We start from the raw sequence: 22,602 nt of genomic DNA on the forward strand, positions 1-22,602 counted from the left end.
TGGTCCATATCCTGCTATTCCCTGCTTGATTATGTCTCTGCCTGAATGCCTTTAAATGCTGCATTCTGCTACCACCACCTCCCCTGGCAGTCTGTTCCAGGCTCCTACCTGGAAAAAACTTGCCTCGCACATCTCCTTTAAATTTTCCCCCTCCCAGCTTAAACCTATGCCCTTTAGTATTTGGCATTTTCACCCTGAATATCTACACTATTCATGCCTCTCTTCATTTTATTTACTTTTATCATATCGCTCCTGAGCCTCCGACACTCTAGAGAAAACAATCCAAGTTTGTCCAACCTCTTCTTATAGTTAATACACTTCAATCCAGACAACATCTGATGAACCTCTTCTGTACCCTTTCCAATTCCTTCATATTCTTCCTACAGTGTGCGACCAGAACTGCACACAATATTCCACATGTGGCCTAACAGCTGCAACATGACTTGCCAACTTTTGTACTCAATACCCCAAGTGATGAAGGCAAGCATGCCATATGCCTTCTTTACCACCCTATCCACAGTGCTTAATCTTACAGGAAGCTACTTGTATCCCAAGATCTCTCTGTACATCAATGCTTCTAAGGGTCCTGCCATTTACTGTATATTTTCCTTTTGCATTTGACTCCCAAAATGCATCACCTCCACTTGCCTGGATTAAACTCGATCTGACATTTCTCTGTCCAGATTTCCAACTGATCTATATCCTGCTGTATCCTTCAACAACCTTCCCCACTATCCACACGTCCACCAATTTTCATGTCATCTGACAACTTACTGCTCAGTCTCCCTACATTTCATTCAGTTCATTTATATATATTACAAACAACAGAGGTCCCAGCAGTGATCCTTGCAGAACAGCACTGGTCACAAACATTCAGTCAGAAACACACCCCTCCACCACTACTCTCACGTGGAGAGCATGTTTCCCCTTGTGGGAGAATATAGAACCAGGGTTCACTGTTTACAAATAAGGGATCACCCATTTAAGACGGAGTGATGGAGACCTGTTGATCTCAAGAGACTCATGAGTGTTTGGATCTCTCTTCCTCAAAGTATATTGGGAGTAGAGCCTTTGAATATTTTTAAACCAGAGGTAGTAAGGGGGTGAAGGATTACTGCGAGGAGCGAGAATGCAGAGTTGAAAAGTGAACAGTGATTTCACTGAAACATACATAATTTGGAAAGGGGCTAACATGGCAGATGCTAAGAGACTGTATACTCTAGCTGGAGGATCTAGAATTGGGAAAATGTTTAGCCATTTAGGACTAGGATGAAAAGAAATACTTAATACTGAGGTATGCAATTATATGAAATTCTGTACCTCAGGGCTTTAGATGCTCAGATGTTGAATATATTTGCGGCTGAGATAAATAGATTTGGACATTGTGGGATTCAGATGAAATGGGGATCTGGTGGAAAATTGAATGAATGCTGGAGAAATGTTTAAGAACCATTTAGCCCCAAAAGCAGGTTTTTATTTCTTATAGGATGAAATAGTATTACTTGACCCAACATGTCCAAGTCAGCCAAAACTAGTCCCATTTCAGCTTATCCCACTTTCCAGCTGTCTTCTAGGTTATAGCCCCTCAAGTACTCATCAAGGCTTTTTTTAAATGTGATGAACATTTCTGCCTCTAACAGCCTTTTGGACAATGAGTTCTGTCTCTCAGCACTTTTTGGATGAAAAGATATTTTTCTTGACTTCCCATAAACCTTCTACCAACCATTTCCTATCTGCATATCATAGTATTTGACCCCACTGCTGAGGAGGTAGATATTTCCCATTCTTTTTGTCCAGGACTCTCATTATTTTACACACTTTGATTGCATCTCTTCTCAACCTCCCATGTTCTAAAGTAAACAACTCCAGCCTATCCAATCCCTTCTCCCAATTAAAATTCCCCAGCCCTGGCAGCATGTACGCTAAATCAAATTTGCCCATCATGGCCAAATCATCAGCCTTCTTATTACTGCTTCAAAAAAACTGAATTGCAGTCAGATACTATCTTCCCTTAACAAATTGACACTGACTGCCCATGTTTAATCTTTGCCTTTCTAAATGATGATTTTTAGCTGAGAAAGCTGTTGTGTCTGCTTCCTGATCTCACTGCCTGATGTTTTAGAAAATATCAGCAACTCTGGGATGAAGAAATTTAGTAATGATTGAAAAGAGAAGGATAAGAAAGGGAAATTAGATGAGATGTTCATGCAGTAAGAAGATTAAAGACAGCAAAGAATATTTTACACACAAATGGTTAAATAGATTTGGTTGCCATGGGAGCTGTCAATAGATAAGTGCTAACCTCCAGGAGTGCTACAATCTCATGACGCTGATGATTATTCTAAAAGATCCTCTTATGCTTCTCTCCGTCCTTGCAAAGGGTTTTATGATTGCCCAGCAACCCACATGGAATCACAAATGACCTTTATTTCTCATAGGTTCTCCATCCAACTTGTTTCTTTATCCTCAGCATCGACTCCTCCTCCCATCTGGTGGCTTACAATACCCCTGCCTCCCAACATCTTGAGTATGAGCCTTCAATAAGTTTAAATATTGAACTTCAGAGTTTGCAGGGGAGTTTTTAAGGGCTTCTGTTAGATGGAAGTGGACAGAAAAATTGCAATCTACCACCATAGCTGACACAACTTTTCTAGTGCAAAAATAGACTGCTGGAAGAACCCAGTGGGCAGACAGCATCTGTGCAGGCAGAGGATGGTCAGCGTTTGGGTGGAGACTCTGCATCACGCCTGAGAGTGTAGAGGGGAGATAGTCAGTGTAAAGACCTGAGAGGGAAGGGTGAGGCATGGGCAGGTGGGCATAAGATGGATCAAGGTGAGGAGGAGGATGTCCAGTAATGGAAAAAAGGAGGGTGGTGGGTAAGAAAACCTGGCTGGATCAGAAGGAGAATGAAAGGAACACAGGGGCTGCGGGTTTCCTGAAAATGGGTTCCCAGGCAGAATATGAGGCGTTTCTTGTTTCCTTGCAGTGGGTGGCGTGAGAAAGGTGCATGGTTAATACAGCCTTTTGAAAAACCTTATTCTTTACATAGACAACAAGCTGCTGGGTTATGTCAGTACAGAGATGACAGCGTGCACTGGGATCTCAGCTTCCCACGTCAGCCTGCAAGCATTGCTAATGAAGCTCACTCTCAAATTGAATTAGGCCTCATATCAACCAGAAGAAAACTGCAACATGGGAAGCTTGTTCCTTGAGATTTTGAGAAGAGTATGTGGGCAGCAAAGACCAAGTGAGAAATAAAGGCAGCGTGAGAAAAATGTGGAACAGATTTTAATTCATGGGCAGTGTCAGGGGGAGGGGAAGAATAAATGTCCTGTATAGGGAAGTTTATACTGAAAGAGTACAGTTGAGGTAGATTATGCATGAGTGAGGGAAAGCAGTTGTTTCTGTATGTCGGAAAGCATGTTCGAGTGTACGTAAGTGTGTTGAAGAGTATAAGTATTTGAGATTGTGTCGGTTCATACTCAAGAATATGTTTATGAGATTGAGATAGTCTGAAGGAGAGAATATGTGACAACATGTCTGTGAGTCTATAAGGTAGCATAGAAGAGAATGTGAGAGTCCGTCAGAGAATGTGAATATGTGAGTCCACAAAGAGTGTTTATAGCATGTATGACAGAATGTGGGAATGTGTGTGAGAATGGATGTAAAACATTCTGAGATTGTCTCACGTGAAGAAATGTGAATGAGATACAGTGGACAGTACATACAATATACCAGAATGTATGAATGTGATAATAAAAGGAAGCATGTTCGAATTAGGGTGTTTCGGTTTGCATGAATGTTACAGTATGCTTGCCTTTGATTAATAAGTTTCAAATGTGCATGCATGTGGAGACAGAGGGGATTTGGATGTATCTGCCTGTATGTCTGTGAGTGGGTGAGTGAGTGAGTGAATTGTGTGGGTGGTTTGCGTGTGTGTTTTGTTGTTTCCGATTCTTTCTATTGCACTCCTGGAGACAGTGACTCATGATACCATAAGCATTTTATTCAATCACACTGATTTTCTGGTCTCTGGAGTCCAGCCCTGCATGGACTGCCTGGTATTTAGGGAGTATTGCATGGTAGTAGCACAGAGATATCCAGCAGAGATAAACCAGCAGAGATAAACAGAGATAAAGTGGAGAAGTCATAGCAGTTAAAGAAATTCAATGACAAAAGTGACTTTATAAGCTTTGGGCCCAAATATACCTATACTGAACTGGTTAATTTTGGCGTGTTGCATCATCTAAATCTTGCACTTTGTGCCAAGGAAATGGTATGGCAATGGTTATATTACTGGACTAGCAACCAAGCAACCAAGCAACCCAGAGGCCTGGACTAATGATCTAGAGAAGTCTACTGATTCACTCCATCTGGCCTATGTGCAGCTCCATATCCCCAGTTATGTAGTTGGCCCTCAACTGGCCTTGAAATAGCTGATCAAGCTGGTTAGTTGTATCAAAAGCACTAAATTGAACCACAATAAGAATAAAATCACATCTGTACATTGACCCAAGTGCCAGATTAAATCACAGCATTGTCAGTCCTAGTTGTACTTGTAGAGTGCTCGTTATGAAGCCTGGGCATTGGCATCTATACTGGGGGAGATGTCTTACTGGCAAATCAAACCACACCCTGATATCGTCATATTCACAGGATAATACACTTCAGCTAACGTCCCATGCATTTCCATCATAATCCCTGGATATATCTTGTTGCAGTGGCAGGACAGACTTGTCAGAAGTGTTTGCATAGTGGACACAATCAGAAAGGAGTGGCCCAGGGTGTCTGACTGATCCCAGACACTATGATATCTCATGGTATCAAGTCAAATGTGTGCAAAGAAACTTCATGCTAATTGCCAGCTTTTGCCCTCTTCAGACGATCAGTTGTTCTCCATGTTAAACAATCCTTATAAGAACTATTGAGAGTAGCAAGGTTACAGAGTTGTACTCTAGATGGAGTATGTCAATGTCTGTCACCAGGAGTGGCTTGGTAGGACCCTGCCACTAACCAAACTCATGAGGAATAAACTTACTTGACTTCATTAAGTAACCTGTTGTAGATGCAATTGATCTTTTCAGTACAAGTAGGAATGAATAATACACAGTACTGAAAGAGGAAAAATCCTATCATCAAACAGAGAGTATCCCTAGTCATCCTAAATCATGTTCAATGAAAATGCTGGGAATATTCGGCAATTCAGTCAGCATTTCAAGTTGATGACCTTTCATCGGAACTGCTGGTAAGAAAATGAATGAACCTGAATTTTTAAATCCATTCTTCACTGCACAGATTCTGTCTGACAGGCTGTATTTCCAGCTTTTTCTGTTTTTATTTCAGGTTCTAGCCTCTGCAATGTTTTAGGCTTGTTTTGGCAGCTCAGATTGTCAATTGTGAGATACTATGGGTTATCAGCACCAGCAGAATTCCAGCACAAAGGTAGAAGGCCATGGTGGAAACCTAAAAATTAGCTGCCAACCTGGCAAATCTGCCACATGTGCTAAACAGCGAAAACAGCATGCAAGTGACAGATCTAAATAACTCCACAATCAATGGATCAGATCGAAGGTCTGCAGTTCTGTCATACCAATTTGTAAATGGTTGTGAACAATTATACCCCTATGGAGAGGAGAGTGTCTTCTAAATATTCTAACAATGGCAGGGCCCAGCAACGACAAGGTTGAAACATTTTCAATCATCTTCAAACAAAAGAGCTACATGGATGATCAATCTCAATTTCCTCCTACCATCAGAGGCCAATCTTCAGCCTATTTGATTCACTCCCTGTTTTTTTTCATCAAAAATGATTAAAACCATTGATAAAGCAATGTCAAAAACTGCTTAATATTGTCATGTGCATCAAAAGTAGTGCTACAAAGTAGCACCAATAACTTTCTATAAAATAGGAAACACGTGAAATACTTAGCAGGTTCGGTAGCATCTGAGATAGAAAGCAAGTTAAGTTGATGACTTTAGATCAATAATCTGCTCTGTTTTAGTTTCATTTGAATCCAGAGCTCATTAAAGATTTGAAAAATTCCAGTGACAAGGTGAAAGTGACTGTCCTCAATATAAAAGGAACATTTGACAGTGTTCAGCATCGATGATCCCTGATAGAACTGGTCAAGGGGAATCAAGGAAACCAAACAGAAAACTCTCCACTAGATGTATTCATTCCTTGTTCATTTGTTAGAGGCTAATCATTTGTTGGAGTCTAAAGACATCACTGCAGGAGCTCTTCAGAGCTGTAACCGAGAAGTAACTACTTTTTCCATTGAACAGTACAGCACAGGAACAGGCTCTTCAGCCCACGATGTCTGTGTCGACCATGATGCCAAACTAAACTAATCCCATCTGCTCTCACATGATCCATATCTCTCCATCCCCTGCCTGTTCATGTGCCTGTCTAAGTGCCTCTTAAACACCACTATCTTTGAAAATATTGTTTATCTTCTGTAACAAATCACTCACATTTAATTACATTATTCCCCTGAACATGTTTTGGTGGGTTATCTTTCACTATGATTGTTTACTATGGCATTTCAGAAAATATTGATAGTCATCCAGTAGTACACAGCTAGAATGATTTGTGGGCTAAACCAGGTAAAGTTGACAGGCTGCATCATCTGTAGTGACCTTTTTGGGGTTCACAACAATCTGAAAGATTTCAGTCATTTTTTTCTGCTGTTAGTTCCCCAGTGATCGTATTTTCTGAACAAAATCTAACAGCTCAGTTCACAATACCTCACCTGTGGGCCATCAACACATTATCATACTCCAATCCAACTGCTAATTTTAACAGAACAGCACAAGGGTTATAAAGTGGACTGAGTTAACTCATGAACCTTATGGGAATTCTGTGTGTGTGTGTGTGTGTGTGTGTGTGTGTGTGTGTGTGTGTGTGTGTGTGTGTGTGTGCATCAATGATAGGTTAAAAAAAGGAATGAGTTCTGGTTGCAAATAAATGGTTTGCTGAAGCTCACTGTGAAGTATTATTTATTCATTCTCCGAATATAGGAATTGCTGGTATAGTGAATGCCTATCAGTAGTTCTTATGCTGCTGCAATCCACATCACGAAGCCACTCTCACTGCTGTTAAGCTGGGAGTTCCAAGAAAGATTTTGATCAGCAACCATAGCGAAATATTGATCCACGCCCAAGTCAGGATGGTGTGCGAATATGAGGAACTTGTAAGTGGCGGTGTTCCCATACATCTGTTACTTTTATCCTTCTAAACACTGAAGTTTTCAGGTCTGGGAGGTAACGTGTAGAGTAGAGTACCCAATTTAGCCACTGTGCGCTAGTAGTCAAATGAATGCTTAAGTGAAAGGAATATTTGGACCTGGATGGTTCAAAGCATCTTCCACCTCACAAACTACATTTTCACCTACCCCATCAGGTTCATTGCTCAAACTGGCCTCATCAGCCATCTCAGAACCCACAGAACTGGTGTAGAAGCAAGTCATCCTTGATTCTAAGGTACTTCCTAAGGAATAAGAACCAGGCTTCTGGAATGCTTGAGCATGGTTTTTGCAAGTCCACACACCCAGACAAATGGAGAATATTCCATCACAATCTGTTATGCTATGAAGATGATATATTGGCTTTGGATATTCAGCAGGTAAGTCACTCTTTGCTGAAGACCCAACATCCAAAATATTTTATGAGTTATGGTATTTATGTGGGTGATTTCAGTTGAGTTTCTGGTCAGTGGTGACCCATAAGATATGATGTTGGAGGACCTGGTGAAGTCATTGAATGTTAATGCACTCTTTTGTTAAAAATCATAATGAACTGGCAACTGTGCAGGGTGAATTTTATTTGCTGCTTATTAGCCTCAGCCGGGATATTGTTCAGGTCTTATTGCAAGCTGGCATTGCTTCATATTAAGGACAACTAAATGGAACTGTTGATTGGAAACACTGGGAAATGTGCACTTCCAATCTGATGATAGGAGGAAAGGTCATTGATGGAGTAGTTGAAAATTGCCAGGTTTTGAATGTTGCCTTGAGGAATTCCTGCATCGATGTCTTGGGGATAAAGTAGCCTCCAAAGACGAGGCAAATTGCTTTTGTGTTGGATATGATGGCAGGCTGTGAGGAGCTTTTCCCCTGTTTCCCATGTATGAATATTGTTCACAGGGACCCAGTATTGTTCTCAATGAACTGAAACCCAGCAAAGAATCAATGGAAGATGGAGAAGAGAGTTACAGGTAGGAAATATTTTATAAATTGTACCTTGTTATGTTACTGAAATATTTCTAATAAAATTATTTGAAATGGAATGATTAGCAATATTTTTCTTCCTGTCCCTTTCTCCTGGTGACTCTAATTTTTATTTTGATTTAAACAACATAGTTTGAGTTCAGCTTTCTATATATACCAGAAATCAACTGACCTCTTGAGGTATTGCTTATGTGAAATCTTTGGCCTGGTGGTCAGGGTTGTCACATTATACACATTATAACTGTGGCATTAACCACAGTTAGTATTATAAAGAAATATTGAACATTATAAAACACAAAATTACTGTAGAGTTTCTTTTTAAGCCTCAGCATGTTACTGTCATTAAATAAGTTCTGGATGACTTCAGAGTGTAGTAGTTTTGTTGACAGAAGGTCACATGGCAAGCTTACATTCTGCTTTTGTATACGTTTGCTAAGGTACAAGGCATTAAGGCTCCTGTGTCAATTAATTTTTCAATTGTAGTATGACTTTGCTTTTTAATTGATTGCTTTCATTACTTTAATATTGAGCAGACCTTTGAAATGCGACAATTACAACGTGCTGGCAACACCTGGATTTCCTGCTTTAGGAAGCTAGGAAATTTGCACAATGTGAAACAAAACATGTATGCAACACATATAGTTATATATATCTGAATTCAAGGCCAGTCTAATGACTGTTATATGGGCATTGGATGAGTTAATTTAATGATTGTTTGCTTATCAAATTGAGCAGTTGACAGCATGTTGAAATTTTGACCTGGTGGCACAGCAAAGGGAAAACACAGAAAAATTAGGAGAGGCATGAAGCTTGACTCTGGGGCTGTTGCAGCCTTGATCTTAGTTTATCTTCTATAATTCAACCAAAACAATCATGCTTGCTTTCCCATCCAAACCCACCATTGGTGGATATGCCACATCCATTCCCAGGAGAACCATTAAAACCTAGACACTGTTAATTCCTGGGGAATCAGGTGAAACGCCTACAGATGTGTCTTCTGGAAGGATACAGGCCAGTATCCCTCAGCCTCAAAACCTCATCTTTTTTAGGTCTGCTGGATTTTAGAGATAACAGTAGGGTGCCATTCTGAGCCTTGTGCCCCCTTTACTCAGATGTCAACTCTTCAGGTGCTAAGCAAAATTATCACATTCACCCTAGGAAGTGGCACATTTCTCTTTAGCACCCTGACTGAGCGTCTACCTTGCAACTTTATTGTGATCAGAGAATATCAGCACTCAACTGAGGGGGTGAAACAGAGAGTGGAAGTTCTATTCTGATGCTCCTGAGGAGGACTCGGAAACAAAAAAAAACCCAGCAGAGTTATTCAGATAATTTCTTTTTCTGGATCTTCTGCACATTTTGAATAGTCATTTTTGTAGCTTACTATTTGTTTCAAGTGTGACAGAAATTTGCATCAGGCAAATGGTTAAGATGTGTGACTCATGGAAAATGATTATTGTATTGCTGGTCAATCTTCCATAACATTCCTCAAGAGGAGCTGGCACCTCACAGAGTCCTCAATTGATGGAATTATAGGGCAACAAATAATAATTGGATTAGAACATGAAGCTATACATCACTCCCCTCTGTGAATACTTGTACTTTGTTTCTATTTTTATAGGCTGTGGTTTAAGAACAAGAGGATAGGAAATCATTGTAGGAATGTCAATAGGCCTCCTCCAGCCTGCTTTACATGCTGACCCACCAAAACTCCACCTTTCCAAAATACCTCATGGTCTGTGATTCCATTGATGCCACAATTCTCTTGATTTTATCCTGGAATATGCTCAAAGACTTAGCACTCACAGCCAACCCTCCTATCCCAGGAATTGAATTAATATTTAGAGTTGCATGACAAAATAGACAGCAATATGACATGTAGAGCTGGCTGAAACATAAGCATTTCTCTGCAGCACAGGGCAAGAGCTGGGAGTAGTATTACTTTAGTGTACCAAGTTGCCACCAATGAGGGAAGAGGTGTCACAATGTGTCCCACATTTTCAATGACATGAGAACTGTAACAGTGAAAAGCTGATACAAAATGTAATAATGAGAAATACATTTTTAAGACAGCTGGATATAAGATAAAGGAAAGATGTTATCTTGGAAAAAATAAAGTGAGAAAAAACAAGTGGCATAAAAGGTCTGTATTGCAGTGCTAAAATGTGGGGAATAAAACTGGGAAATTACACAGTTATTTGCCAGGAATATATAGATATGAAGTTACTTATTAAATAAAGAAGCAGAGATGGCTGTAAACTTCAAGTTCCTAGGTGTAAATATCACCAACAATTTGTCCTGGTCCAGCCACATGGACACTACATCCAAAAAAGCACACCAATGCCTCTAATTCCTCAGAAGGCTAAGGAAATATGGCATGTCTCCCATGTTACCAATTTTTATAGATGCACTGTAGAAAGCATCCTATCTGGATGCATCACAGCTTGTATGGCAACTGCTCTGCCCAAGACCACAAGACATTGCAGAGAGTTGTGAATGCAGTGCAGACCATCATGCAAACCAGCCTCCCCTCCATCGACTCCATCTACACTTCTTACTGCCTTGGGAAAGCAGCCAACATAATCAAGGGCCCCTCCCACCACGGTCATTCTCTCTGCTCCCCTCTCCTGTTGGGGAGAAGATGCAAAAGCCTGAGAGCACAAGGACTCAAGGATAGCTCCTATCCCACTGTTATCAAACTCTTGAGCGGACCTCTCATATGCTAAAAGATAAAACTCTTGATCTCCCAAGCTACCTCGTTGTGGCCCTTGCACTTTATTAGTCTACTTGCACTGCACTTTCTCTGTAACTGCAACACTATATTCTGTATTTTGTTTTCTTTTCACTACCTCGATGTAATTATGTATGGAACAGTCTGTCTGGATGGCACACAAAAACAGAAGCTTTTCTCTGTATCTCAGTACATGTGACAATAATAAATCCATAATAATAATAATAAACTGGGCAGCAGTGGAAAATAAATGTTGTTGTAACATTTTTAGGAAGGTCAGAATTGATAAGAAAGAAAAAGAAAAGGCAAATTGGTGAAGGATGGAACTCCAGTAGGTTGATTACCTTAGCTGGAGATGTTATCTTCTACAGAAGACAAACCTAAGTGAATGTGTAGGGACAAGTTCATGGGCTCAAACTAGATCTGAGACTTAAAATGGGACTACACTGGACAGGGACAGAGGACATTTATGAGGGTGATGCTGGGACTCCAAAATCGTAACTATGAAGTAAGGCTGCATAAGCCATTGTTGTTTTCTTAGGAACAGAGGGGATTGAGCAAAAGCTTAATTGAGGTATATAAAAAATTATGAGGGAACTGAGTAAAGAGGAAGGACCTCTTTCACTTAGAAGAGAGCAAGACCAAGAGGCATAATTCAGAGTAATTGGGTGAAAGATTGGAGAGGAGAAGAAGATTTTATTCACTGGCAGGTGATAGAGCTCTAGTATTCACTGTCTGAATGGGTAGTAAAGGCCAAACCAATCATAATATTTAAAATGTATTTGCATATGTACTTACAGTGCTGTGACCTGAAGGGGTGTGGACCTGCGCCGGAAGGTAGAATTACTGGGTAGTTTTTTTTATGAACAGCACAGACAAAGTGGACCATATGGTGCTGCAATGTAGTAATAATGGGGCACTGTTATAGTACTTCTTGCAGAGTAGTACTGTCAGAAGCACGAAGAGCAACACTGAAGTTAAAGTTGTACAAAGCAATGCTTAGGCCACCATTAAACAGAAATAATAATAGTGCTATAGAGAGGATACAATATAGATTCACTAGGGTGTTACGAGGGATAGGAAATTATTAGAGGGACACTTTTAGAGGGACACTTTTAGAGGGACATTGTTTATTTACTCAAAGGACATATGCAGCATTACAAGTGTGAATATTTAATTTTCATCCTTCATTACCTTTGAGAAGTTGGTGACAAACTGTCTTCATGGGCCATTGTAAAGCTTGTGGTCAAGTTACTTCAAAGCTCTTGACTAGCACTTTGTGTTCTAGCATTTTGATATAGTAACTATAACTAGCAAAGTAATTTCAGGTTACCATGTTGTGTAGCCTGATTCTATTCCTCTCTACCTGTGGGTGATCTTATTAAAATATATAAAATTATTATGGGGCTTGACAGAGCAGATGCAGGGATAAAGTTTTTGCTAATTTGACAGTCTGGATCTAGGCTCTACAGTCAGCCATTCAGAACTAAGGTGGGCAGAAATTTTTTCACCAGAGGGTTGTGAATGCTTGGATTTCACCTTGGGCTTTGGAGACGCAATTGCTGAGTGCATTAAAGATAGATAATCAATAGATTTTTGGATATAAAGGGAATCAAGAAATATGGTTATAGTGGTTTTGAGATAAAAGATCAGCCTCTGAATGGAGGAGAGGTTCAGAGGAGCCTTATTCCTCCTTCTATTTTTCATATTCTTATTCATATTCTTATTCCTTTTAAGTAGTAGAAGTTCACATGTTTCCTCGAAGAAGCCGTGGCAAGTAGCTGAAATGCTTCTTGCAAAGTCATACAGTGTAGTTATGGCACAGCAGTGGTTGAAGGAGCAAATTCTTAAGGTGGTTGATGAGGCGCCAATAAAGAGAGTTGATTTATACTGGATGGTTCCTAACTCCACAGATGTTGTTGGAGATGAACTCATTTTCTTCTAATATGTTCATTTTTTTCTGGAGGTGAATATTACTGGATATATTGATTAATTTTAATTGCCTTTGAGAAGATGATGATGAGCCACTTTCTTGAACTGTTGCAGTCCTGCTGGTGAAAGTATTCCCATATTGCAGGGAGTCCCAGTATTTTGGACCCAGTGATGATGAAGGAATGGTGATATGCTTCCAAGTCAGAATGGTATGTAATTTGAACAGGTAGAGGCTGAACATAGCTGCCAATGGTTCAGCCTTGTCGTCGGCACTCACAGGCAGACCCTGCCACCTTTTCTGATGGAGACATTCTTGGAGCTCCTTCTTCCCTGAGTTGTCATCAGCGGACACAAATGGACTTGGTAGGACTACAAGGGCTTTGATCTTATCCCTTGGAGTTAGGCTCATTTAGCTGTTTCAAGCTATTTTTGCCGTTTTCCACTCATGTAGTCCTGTGTTCCAGCTTTTCCAGGTTAGCATCTCATTCTTAGGTACATGTGGCATTGCTTTATACTCTGCTTTGAACCAGGATTGATTTCCTGGCTTGAAAGTAAGGGTAGGATGAGGAATATGCCAGGTAATGAGGTTACAGATTCTGGCCAAAGCTGCTGACTTGGTTGGAGAGTTATATATTTCAGGATTCAGTCAGATTAGTAAATGGCATTGGTGATATACATTGAAATCCCCTACCCAAGAATATTCTGTGTCCTTGTAACCTTTAGTGCTTCTTTAATAGTCATCTAGGTAAGTGAGAAACATTCCACCATGTTCTCAATTTCTGGTCTGTAGATGCCAGAAAGGATTTGAGAATTCAAGAGCTGACACATTTGTCACTGGATCTGCTTTACTATTTAGCCACAATATGTGTGAGGTTGGTCCAGTTAAACCTTTGGTCAATGGTGACCCCAGGATTTAGATGTTGGAAGATTTGATGAAGGTAATACAGTACCTTTGCAATATCAAGGAGAGGAAGTTAGATTCTCTCTTGTTGAAGATGACCATTGTCTGGCATTTTCAATTACATTGTGTAATCATCAGCACACAGAACTACTTTTGAAGTCCAAAAATAAAATAATGAAGATCCTAGAAAACTGAAGTAAAAACAAAAAATAGTGGGAATACTGAGCAGGTCAGTACAGTGCAGCAGAATTAATGTTTCAGGTTGATGACCTTTCATTAGAATTGGCTCTACTTCCAAAGTTGGGAGTTGAGTCATTGATGAAGCAGATGGCTGCCTTAAGGAACACCTGAAACAATGTTCGGGTGCAGAGTTGAATGGGTTGCAACAACCATAATTTCCTTCTGTTTGTTCTCTCACCACCTACTTCAGGCCCAGTTATACTATTCAGAACTCAGCCAGTCTGGTCAATGGTGGGTGTTATTGAGATATTCTTCTGGAAAGACATTGAAGTCCCTCATCCAGAGTAAATTCTATACCTTTGCTGCTCTTAATGCCTTGTCCCAGTGGTGTTCAGTATGGAGATTGATTCATCAGCTGAAGAAGTTGGTAACCAGCCGAACATTTCCTTGCCTGTGTTGACTTAAAGACACAAGAATTCATGTGACCCTGCATCAAGATTGTTGTTTTCTAAGAGCAATTCTTCCTGACTGCCACAGTTCAGCCTTCTCAGGTGGGTCTGTACTTCCAGGGACAGAACATATTCAGGGATGGTGCTCTAGAACTCTGACTGAGAGTTATGGTTTTGGGAGTACCAGTATTTGAAGATGCTGCTTGACTAGACTGTTGGACAGCTCTCTTAATAACACCCAGATGTTTACAAGGAGGTCTTTCATGTGTCTCTGATTCTATGTTTGTCAGGTCCAAATCATAAGAGCAGAAGAAATAGCAATAGGAGTAGACCTTCTGGCCTTTCAAGCCTGCTTCATCATTCATCAAGATCATGGCTGTTCTTCTACCTTAGCCGCGTTTTCTAGCACTATCATCATATTCTTTGATTCCTTTAATATCTAAAAACTTATTGCTCTTGTTTTGAGGAAACTCAATGATTTGGCTCTCCACAGACCTCTGGGGTAGAGAATCCCAAATGTTCACTCCTCTCTCTGTGAAGGTACTTTTTTCTCATCTCAATCCTAAACACCTACTCTTTTGACTCAAATTTATGGAATGATTTTAATATTATGAAGAGTTTTAATGTTATGAACAGAGAATTTTATTTCCTCTGGCTAGGGAGTTGGTTAGAAGGGGTCATCAGTTTAAATCTGTCAGCCTGAGGGAGAACTGACAAGAAGAAGTGCCTTTATGCAGAACTTGGAAGGGAGTGGTTGAGGCAGAGGCCAGTCACATTTTAAGGAAAATGCAGCTAATCGTTAGAAGTTGTGGAAAAACAGGGCAGGTGAAAGTGTACAGCAGAATGCAGTTAGTACAGTAGGCTCACTGATTTCTTCTGTTTTACAAACTTGTATGGTTTTATGGTTTTCTTATTAAAGATTTTGTGACTGAACTCATTGAGGAAGAGCAGTGTTCTCCTGTTGTCCTGGCCAATGTTATTCTCCAGCCAACATCCATGTTAATCTCATTTTCATCCCATTAACATATTTAGAACATTTCTGGTACAGAATGACTGCTTTGTTTGTCTGCACAAGATGGTCACTATACCTCAAGTAGTAACTGATTGTAGATATTACTGTTTACTTCTGTTCCACAACAAACAGAAACTACATGTTTTGATGTCAATATCCAAGTCACTTTATAAAACAGCAATGGTAACAAAATAATTCAGAAACTGTGATTGTAAAGAAAATATAAGGGAAAAATTGTGGATTCAAATATCACTCCAGGGCCTGAGCATACAATCTAAGTTGGTTTGTTAGTATTGAGAATGCTGCCTGCAGTAAAACATGGTTTATTAAACAAAGTATGGAATACATGAGTAAAGGTAAAGTTGTACAAAGCAGTGGTTAAACTGCAGTTATAGAGTGCTGTGTGAATTTTAGGCATCACAGTAAAGACATTTGATGCTTCTGAAAGCAGACAATATAGTTTCACCAGAATGTTTCTATGGATGTGAAACTGTAGTTCAGAAATACACCTGGGAGAATCAGAGCCAGCATATTTTTAAACACTGGTGTGGAAGAAGAAAGAAGACACTGGACAAAGAGGTGATGAAATAGAAATTGTTTAGTCAAATGCTTTGATGAACAGTACAGATAATGAACATTAATGTTTTGTTCCATTGTAATAGTGTAGATGTCTACACAAAGTAGCTGTACTGATGAACATACAAAGTAAAACAAAATTACAGAGCACTTCTTTTCAGTTGGTAGTGTTGAGGTAGTCTTGTTGACTTATGTAGAAGATGTGCAAACTTAACAATGGTGAAACCCAAATTGTGTCAATGCATTTGATTTATTTACATGATTATATATTAAAACTATGTACATGTGTTCTATTTACAGAAGGACAAGTGGCTGAGCTTTGGGAGGACTCATCATTCAAGTGAGCCTCCACTGGACTGCACTGCATAGTTGGCACTACATCAGCCACAGGAGAGTTGGCAGCTGGCAGCACCACCCCAGTAGACTGGCCTTCAGGGGACTTGACGGAGCTCTGAACAGCAACGTCTCGGAGCTGAGGGGTAGGGGCCTGGTGATCTTGTACCAAGGTCCTGAGCAGGCTGACCAAACATCCAACCTGCTCAGTGAACTGTGTCCAACCAAACTGCATTATGGTATGCGATCTTGTCATGTCACTATGCATCTGAGTGTATCCAGACTGCACAGTGACATGGAAATTCTGTACTGCCTCGTGAAGGAGGTGAATGGTCTGCTCCAGCATCTGCTGGGTGTGGGCTGTTGATGCTTCAGGTACAGCACCTGTCAGCTGTGGCTGATGTGACCCTTGGTCTTCCATGGTGGACCCTCCGGCTTGTATGCCACCATCCAAGAGAGGCTCTTTGGAAGCTCCGGCTACAGGAAGCAGTTCCTGTGCTGGGTCCTCCTGCAAATCCAGAGCACTATCACAGGCGTGGAGTGCAGATCCCAGGTCTTGTGGGGTTGTGGCACTTTCCCCCTGATCGGACTTGCCATCATTTTCCTCAGAAACATCGTCATCTTTGAAAATATTGATGAGTCCTTCAAGTGACTCAGTGCTGGTTGAAGTGAGAGATTCATCTGTGGAGACATAAGAAGTCACCTTTAATGTTGGGTCTAGGGTATTGCAACAACTTGAGATTTTTTTTTTACAATCAGACTGTTGCAGACGACAGAGTACCACTGACGCTTCTCCAATTGTTTTTCCCTTTCCTCTCCTCTCCTGATAGCAGTGACTCCTGCTAAGTAATGGTCCAACAAACACTGGCATCCCTGTAGTACATTTCCCACCGACCTATTTTCCACACAGGACCAGGCAGCCTGCTTTGGAAGGTAATTTGACTGAGGAGACATCACAACCGAGCCCAATTCATCCTCACCCCAAATTCCACATTCCACATACAGGCACACTTCCCAGCAGGAGTCACTAGATATCGATCAGGAGTGGGAATCCTGGCTGACTTTTGTTTTTTATCCTTCCCTAAACCAGGGATACTAAGGCCAATTATAACAATCTCACTCCCACCCTTCCACCCACCCACACCACACCCAACTCCCACTTGCTACCCTTGGCTGAAATTAGCTAACTTAGCACAGACCAAGGGTTAAACCTGGGGCCTTCCTGGTCTGTGTGGTTCAGCACCACAATGAGAGGTGTATTCACCCACTGAGCCATCAGGACAGCATCAAAGTGCCACTTCTCAATAAAACTTACTGCAGGCACAGCAAACGATTATGGACTTGGGGCATGATGTCTAAGGAGCTACAGATCTCTGTGGGAGCATTGCTAGCATGCATATTAGCGAAGACTAATGGACAGGGCTATGTTGTTAGTATTTATTTATTTCTAACTAAAACAGACAGCAGACATTATTCACATGACTTACCAGATTCGGTGACAGGCTCTGGCGTGGAGGTGGTCTCATCGGTGCCTTGTTGAACAGTTGAACTAGCAGTTTCTCGGTTCAAGGGAGATATTTCGCTAGGTGCCCTGCTGTTCTGTGCAGTTGGTTTGCGTTTCCTAGTGTGGTGCTGCTTAGTCTCGCAACCCCTTTTTTTGATTTTTATTAGTTCATTATCTCGTTTGCGACAGCCGTTTGCAGTTTGGGGCACTTTTTTTTTGCACAAATTTATTAACTCTCCTGACAGTGATGGCCCAGTGGCCTCTTGATGGTCCTCTGTTGTCGTTAACAAAGTCTTGATGCCAAAGAAATGCATGCTTCATTTTTATGTACAATGTAAACCATTATTTAGGAAGTGACATATCATTGAAATCGCGTTTTGTTCTGCCATTTTTAACTTTTACCATTATGATAAATTACCTCATTTTGATAGTTTCAATGACATCCCCACTCATTAATCTAGTAATGAAAATCATTTACCATGGACGAGATGTTTCTTTAAGCCGTGCATTGACACCAATCTTTCCAGCATCTCTTGTGTTTGATTAATCGCAATCCCACCAACTGCAGATGAGATAATTCCATCTTCTTTCTGATATGTCATTAATTGTCTTCCTTAGTCCTATTCTAGCATAAGTCTGTTCACACTTTGTTCATTGCTTCAACAGTCACTAGGCTACAGCTAATTATTCCACCAGCTTACCAACTGTGTGTGTGACTGGTTTTGACTTCACCTTGTACTCAAGTTCCTTCTCACTCACACAAATACGTTTACAACAGCAAATGGTACTACCTGCATGATGCACTGCATCAACACACCAAAGCTTCTTCAGCAGCATTTTCCAAAATAACAAGTACTTCCAAATTGGCGGAAGAGAGCTGGAGTGCCCCCTCCCAGCACCCTGCTAAGTCATACACATCTGGACTTGGATATTTGATTCTTCATATTTGTTGTACCTTGGATTATACTACATAAAAAGATATTACGCTTCAAGATGTGGTTCACCAATGATACAAGTTGTAATGGGCATGTTCTGGCTTTGTAAGTGTTGCCTACTTCCCAAGAATGAACTAAAATAAAACACAATTTTCCTTGAGCATTTTAATTCTTAATAGCCTTAGCCTAATGTTCTCCAATGAGGACAATTTAACTACTGAAACTCCTGTTCTAACTTGCTGACTAAAGAGTCCACACAGTCTTTGTGGAAAAGAGTCTTTTCCTCCTAGAAAAATCACTTCCAATGGTACACAGATTTACACAGACTATGTGGCAGAGAAACAGATTATTGAGTCTAACTGGTCCATGACTGTACTGACACCTCATACATGTCTCCTCCCATCCCTCTTCAACTGCCTTCCATCAATATATTTTCTAATCCTTTCTTCCTTGCATGTTTATATAGCTTCTCCTTGAATCATTGGTACTATTTGACTCAATTTCTTGAGCCAGTGTGCTTCACACTGTTACCAGTCTCTTGAAGAGTTTTCTCCTGAATTCACAACCGGATTTGTCAATGACCATTTTATATTTATAAACTTTAATTTTGGTCTTTTTTATAAGTGGAAACATTTTAAGAATCTTAAAGAATTTCACAAGATCACCCCATCTTCTTTCAAGAGAAAAAACCCCCAAACTATTCAGATCTTCCTAACAGGTAGGTTTAACACATAATTTTGATATTATCCTTGTAAATATTTTTAAAATCACCTTCAAGTGCTCCAATATCCTTTCGATGATGTTGACACTGAACAATGCACTGTTCTCCAAGTATGATCTAACCAAAGTTCTCTGTAAGTTTATCATAACTTTTCTGCTTTTCAATTCTAACCCTCAATCCCCAGTGCTTTGCCTTTTTTAAAAAAATCATTCACGTACTTCATGACTTTTACTGATTTTGATGAACTACCTCAATAAATTTACCCTTAATCTTCCAGGTATAGTCTCCTGAATTGTCAGTGCTTTTCTTATATTCTGTGGATATGCTCCTACAGACTTCTACTTCAACCTCAGCAACTGCAACTGCACTATGCCAATGTGAACTAAGTTTAGAAACTTAGCGAGGCAGTTGTTGCATGTAAGTTCACAGAAATAGCTCAAATTAACACTGAACTGGCATGAGAAGCATGAAAGGTGAATTTTAAATAAAATTAATGTCCAATAGCAAATAAAGAAATATTTGAGGTATATGAGGTTGAGTGAAGGAACCTCTACACTGCAGCCAACTTACATCTTCCACATACTTGACCGACCTTTACCTATTTAATCTCCTAAATCTTTCTCAGTACTTCAAACTGTCAAACTCCTTGATTTTCTCAAGCTTCCCTTTTTTCTGCAGTCTGCAGATTTTTAAAGACCAGTATTCTGGTTTCTCTAATCTATTCTATTCTGTAGATCAGAGCTTACTCAGTCTTTATGCTCCGGCATGGTTCCGGAGGACTGGAGGGTCGCAAATGTAGTTCCGCTGTATAAGAAAGGTGGGAGGCAGCATAAAGGAAATTACAGACCTATTAGTCTGACATCAGTGGTGGGAAAGTTATTGGAATCGATCCTCAAGGATGAGGTTATGGAATACCTAGAGGTGCAAGGCAAGATAGGTCCTAGCCAACATGGTTTTGTGAAGGGAAGATCCTGCCTGACCAACCTATTGGAGTTTTTTGAAGAAATCACAGGTAGGGTGGATAAGGGAGAGGCGGTAGATGTTATGTATTTAGACTTTTAAAAGGCCTTTGACAAGGTGCCGCAAAAGAGACTGATTAATAAGATGAGAGGTCATGGAATTACAGGTAGGATAACAGAATGGGTGGAGCATTGGCTGGTTGGCAGGAAGCAAAGGGTGGGAATAAAAGGATCCTGTTCTGGTTGGCTACCAGTTACCAGTGGTGTTCCGCAGGGGTTGGTGTTGGGACCGCCTCTTTTTACCCTGTACATTAACGATTTGGATGACGGAGTAAATGGTTTTGTGGCTAAGTTTGCGGATGACACCAAGATAGGTGGAGGAGTAGGGAGTATTGAAGAAACAGGAAGGTTGCAGAGAGACTTAGGTAGTTTAGGAGAATAGGCAAGAAATGGCAGCTGAAATTCAATGTTGAGAAATGTGCAGTTGTACACTTTGGAAACAGAAATAAACGGGCAGATTATTATCTAGAAGGAGAGAAAATTCAAAGTACAGAAGTACAAAGGGACTTGGGGGTACTCGTGCAGGATACCTTAAAGGTTAACCACCAGGTCGGATCGGTGGTAAAGAAAGCGAATGCTATGTTGGCATTCATTTTGAGAGGTATAGTGTATAAAAGTAAGGAAGTGACGATGAGGCTCTACGGGGTACTAGTGAGGCCTCATTTGGAATACTGTTCACAGTTTTGGGCCCCATATCTTAAGAAAGATGTGCTGATGTTGGAGAGGGTTCAGAGGAGGTTTACGAGGATGATTCCTGGAATGAAAGGGCTTACATATGATGAGCATTTGTTGGCTCTTGGACTGTACTCACTGGAGTACAGAAGAATAAGAGGGGACCTCATAGAAACATTTAAAATGTTTAAAGGACTGGACAGAGTAGATGTGGCCAAGCTGTTTCCCTTGGTGGGTGAGTCCAGGACCAGAGGGCACAATCTTAGAGTTAGAGGGTACAGGTTTAAAACAGAGATGAGGAGAAATTTCTTTAGTCAGAGGGTGGTGAATTTGTGGAATTCCTTGCCACGTACAGCAGTGGAGGCCAGATCATTGGAGGCATTTAAGGAAGAGGTAGACAGATATCTAATTAGTCGGGGTATCAAGGGATATGGGGATAAGGCCAGAATTTGGGGTTAGAATAGTTTTTATTTGCACCCCCCCCCCCATTTCTCATTTCTTTTTTCCCTTTTCTTTGGAGCAGACTCAATGGGCCAAATGGCCTACTTCTGCTCCCTTGTCTTGTGATTTATGCTCCATTCTTCTGTAAGAGCCTGAAAATGTATCAGTTTTTGGATATGCCATCAGCTATCCTGTGTTCAAAGAATCGATAACTTTTCAACTAATGTTTACTGGGAACAGGACTGGAAGCTGCTAAGCAGAATTAACATCATCAGAATCCTCCAAAACAATTGGACTTCTAATAAGGAGACTTTATGTCATCATTCTGTACACAATTTCAACCAGGGCCCAACAAAAATAGTCTTCAAATCCAAACTAAAATCCAATTCATTATAAAGGGACTACAACATCAACAAAGCAACTAATTACCATTTCAATCTTGCATTTACCTTGTTTTATCGGCATACATTAATTAAAGTTAAACACACTTTGCTAAATAGATGAATAACACATTCAGCGATAATTCACTCGAGTGTGCATCCACGGCAGGTTGCACCCATACAAAGAGCAAGACATCCCATAGATGATGAAACTACATTTTGTCTGATATCTTTTCTTTCAGCCTGTCCCCTCAATTTCCATCCCCCTCCCTCCTTGCTTGAAGGAGTTGACTCCCTACCTTTCCCAGATATATTCTTTCCCTTTGATGCTTCATCCAAGTGATCACTCTTCTTGTTGTTCCAAATTAATTAACTGGTTTGGGCATCATATGTAAGCCTGAGTCCTCACTGATGTCTACATACTTACACTTGATCAAAAGTCAATGTTTTCTCCTCCAGCAAATGAGACTGAGGGAGAACTACCACATCCCATCTGACATCAGTTAACTCAGCAAATACCAAAGCTGGATAGGCAAGGGACATTGATTAATTAGTTAAGCAGATGAAAGGAAGATGCTTCAAAACATT

At 40.5% G+C, this 22,602-nt stretch overlaps 1 protein-coding gene across 5 annotated transcripts in view; it reads right to left on the reverse strand.

Annotated features, from left to right (window-relative positions):
* The window catches only part of shank3a (SH3 and multiple ankyrin repeat domains 3a), an 813,035-nt gene that overhangs the window by 112,947 nt on the left and 677,486 nt on the right, over positions 1 to 22,602 (reverse strand). The gene's annotated exons all lie outside the window — the stretch shown is intronic.

The sequence above is a fragment of the Pristis pectinata genome, chromosome 19 (genome assembly GCF_009764475.1).
Source record: "Pristis pectinata isolate sPriPec2 chromosome 19, sPriPec2.1.pri, whole genome shotgun sequence".
NCBI classification, from domain to species: domain Eukaryota; kingdom Metazoa; phylum Chordata; class Chondrichthyes; order Rhinopristiformes; family Pristidae; genus Pristis; species Pristis pectinata.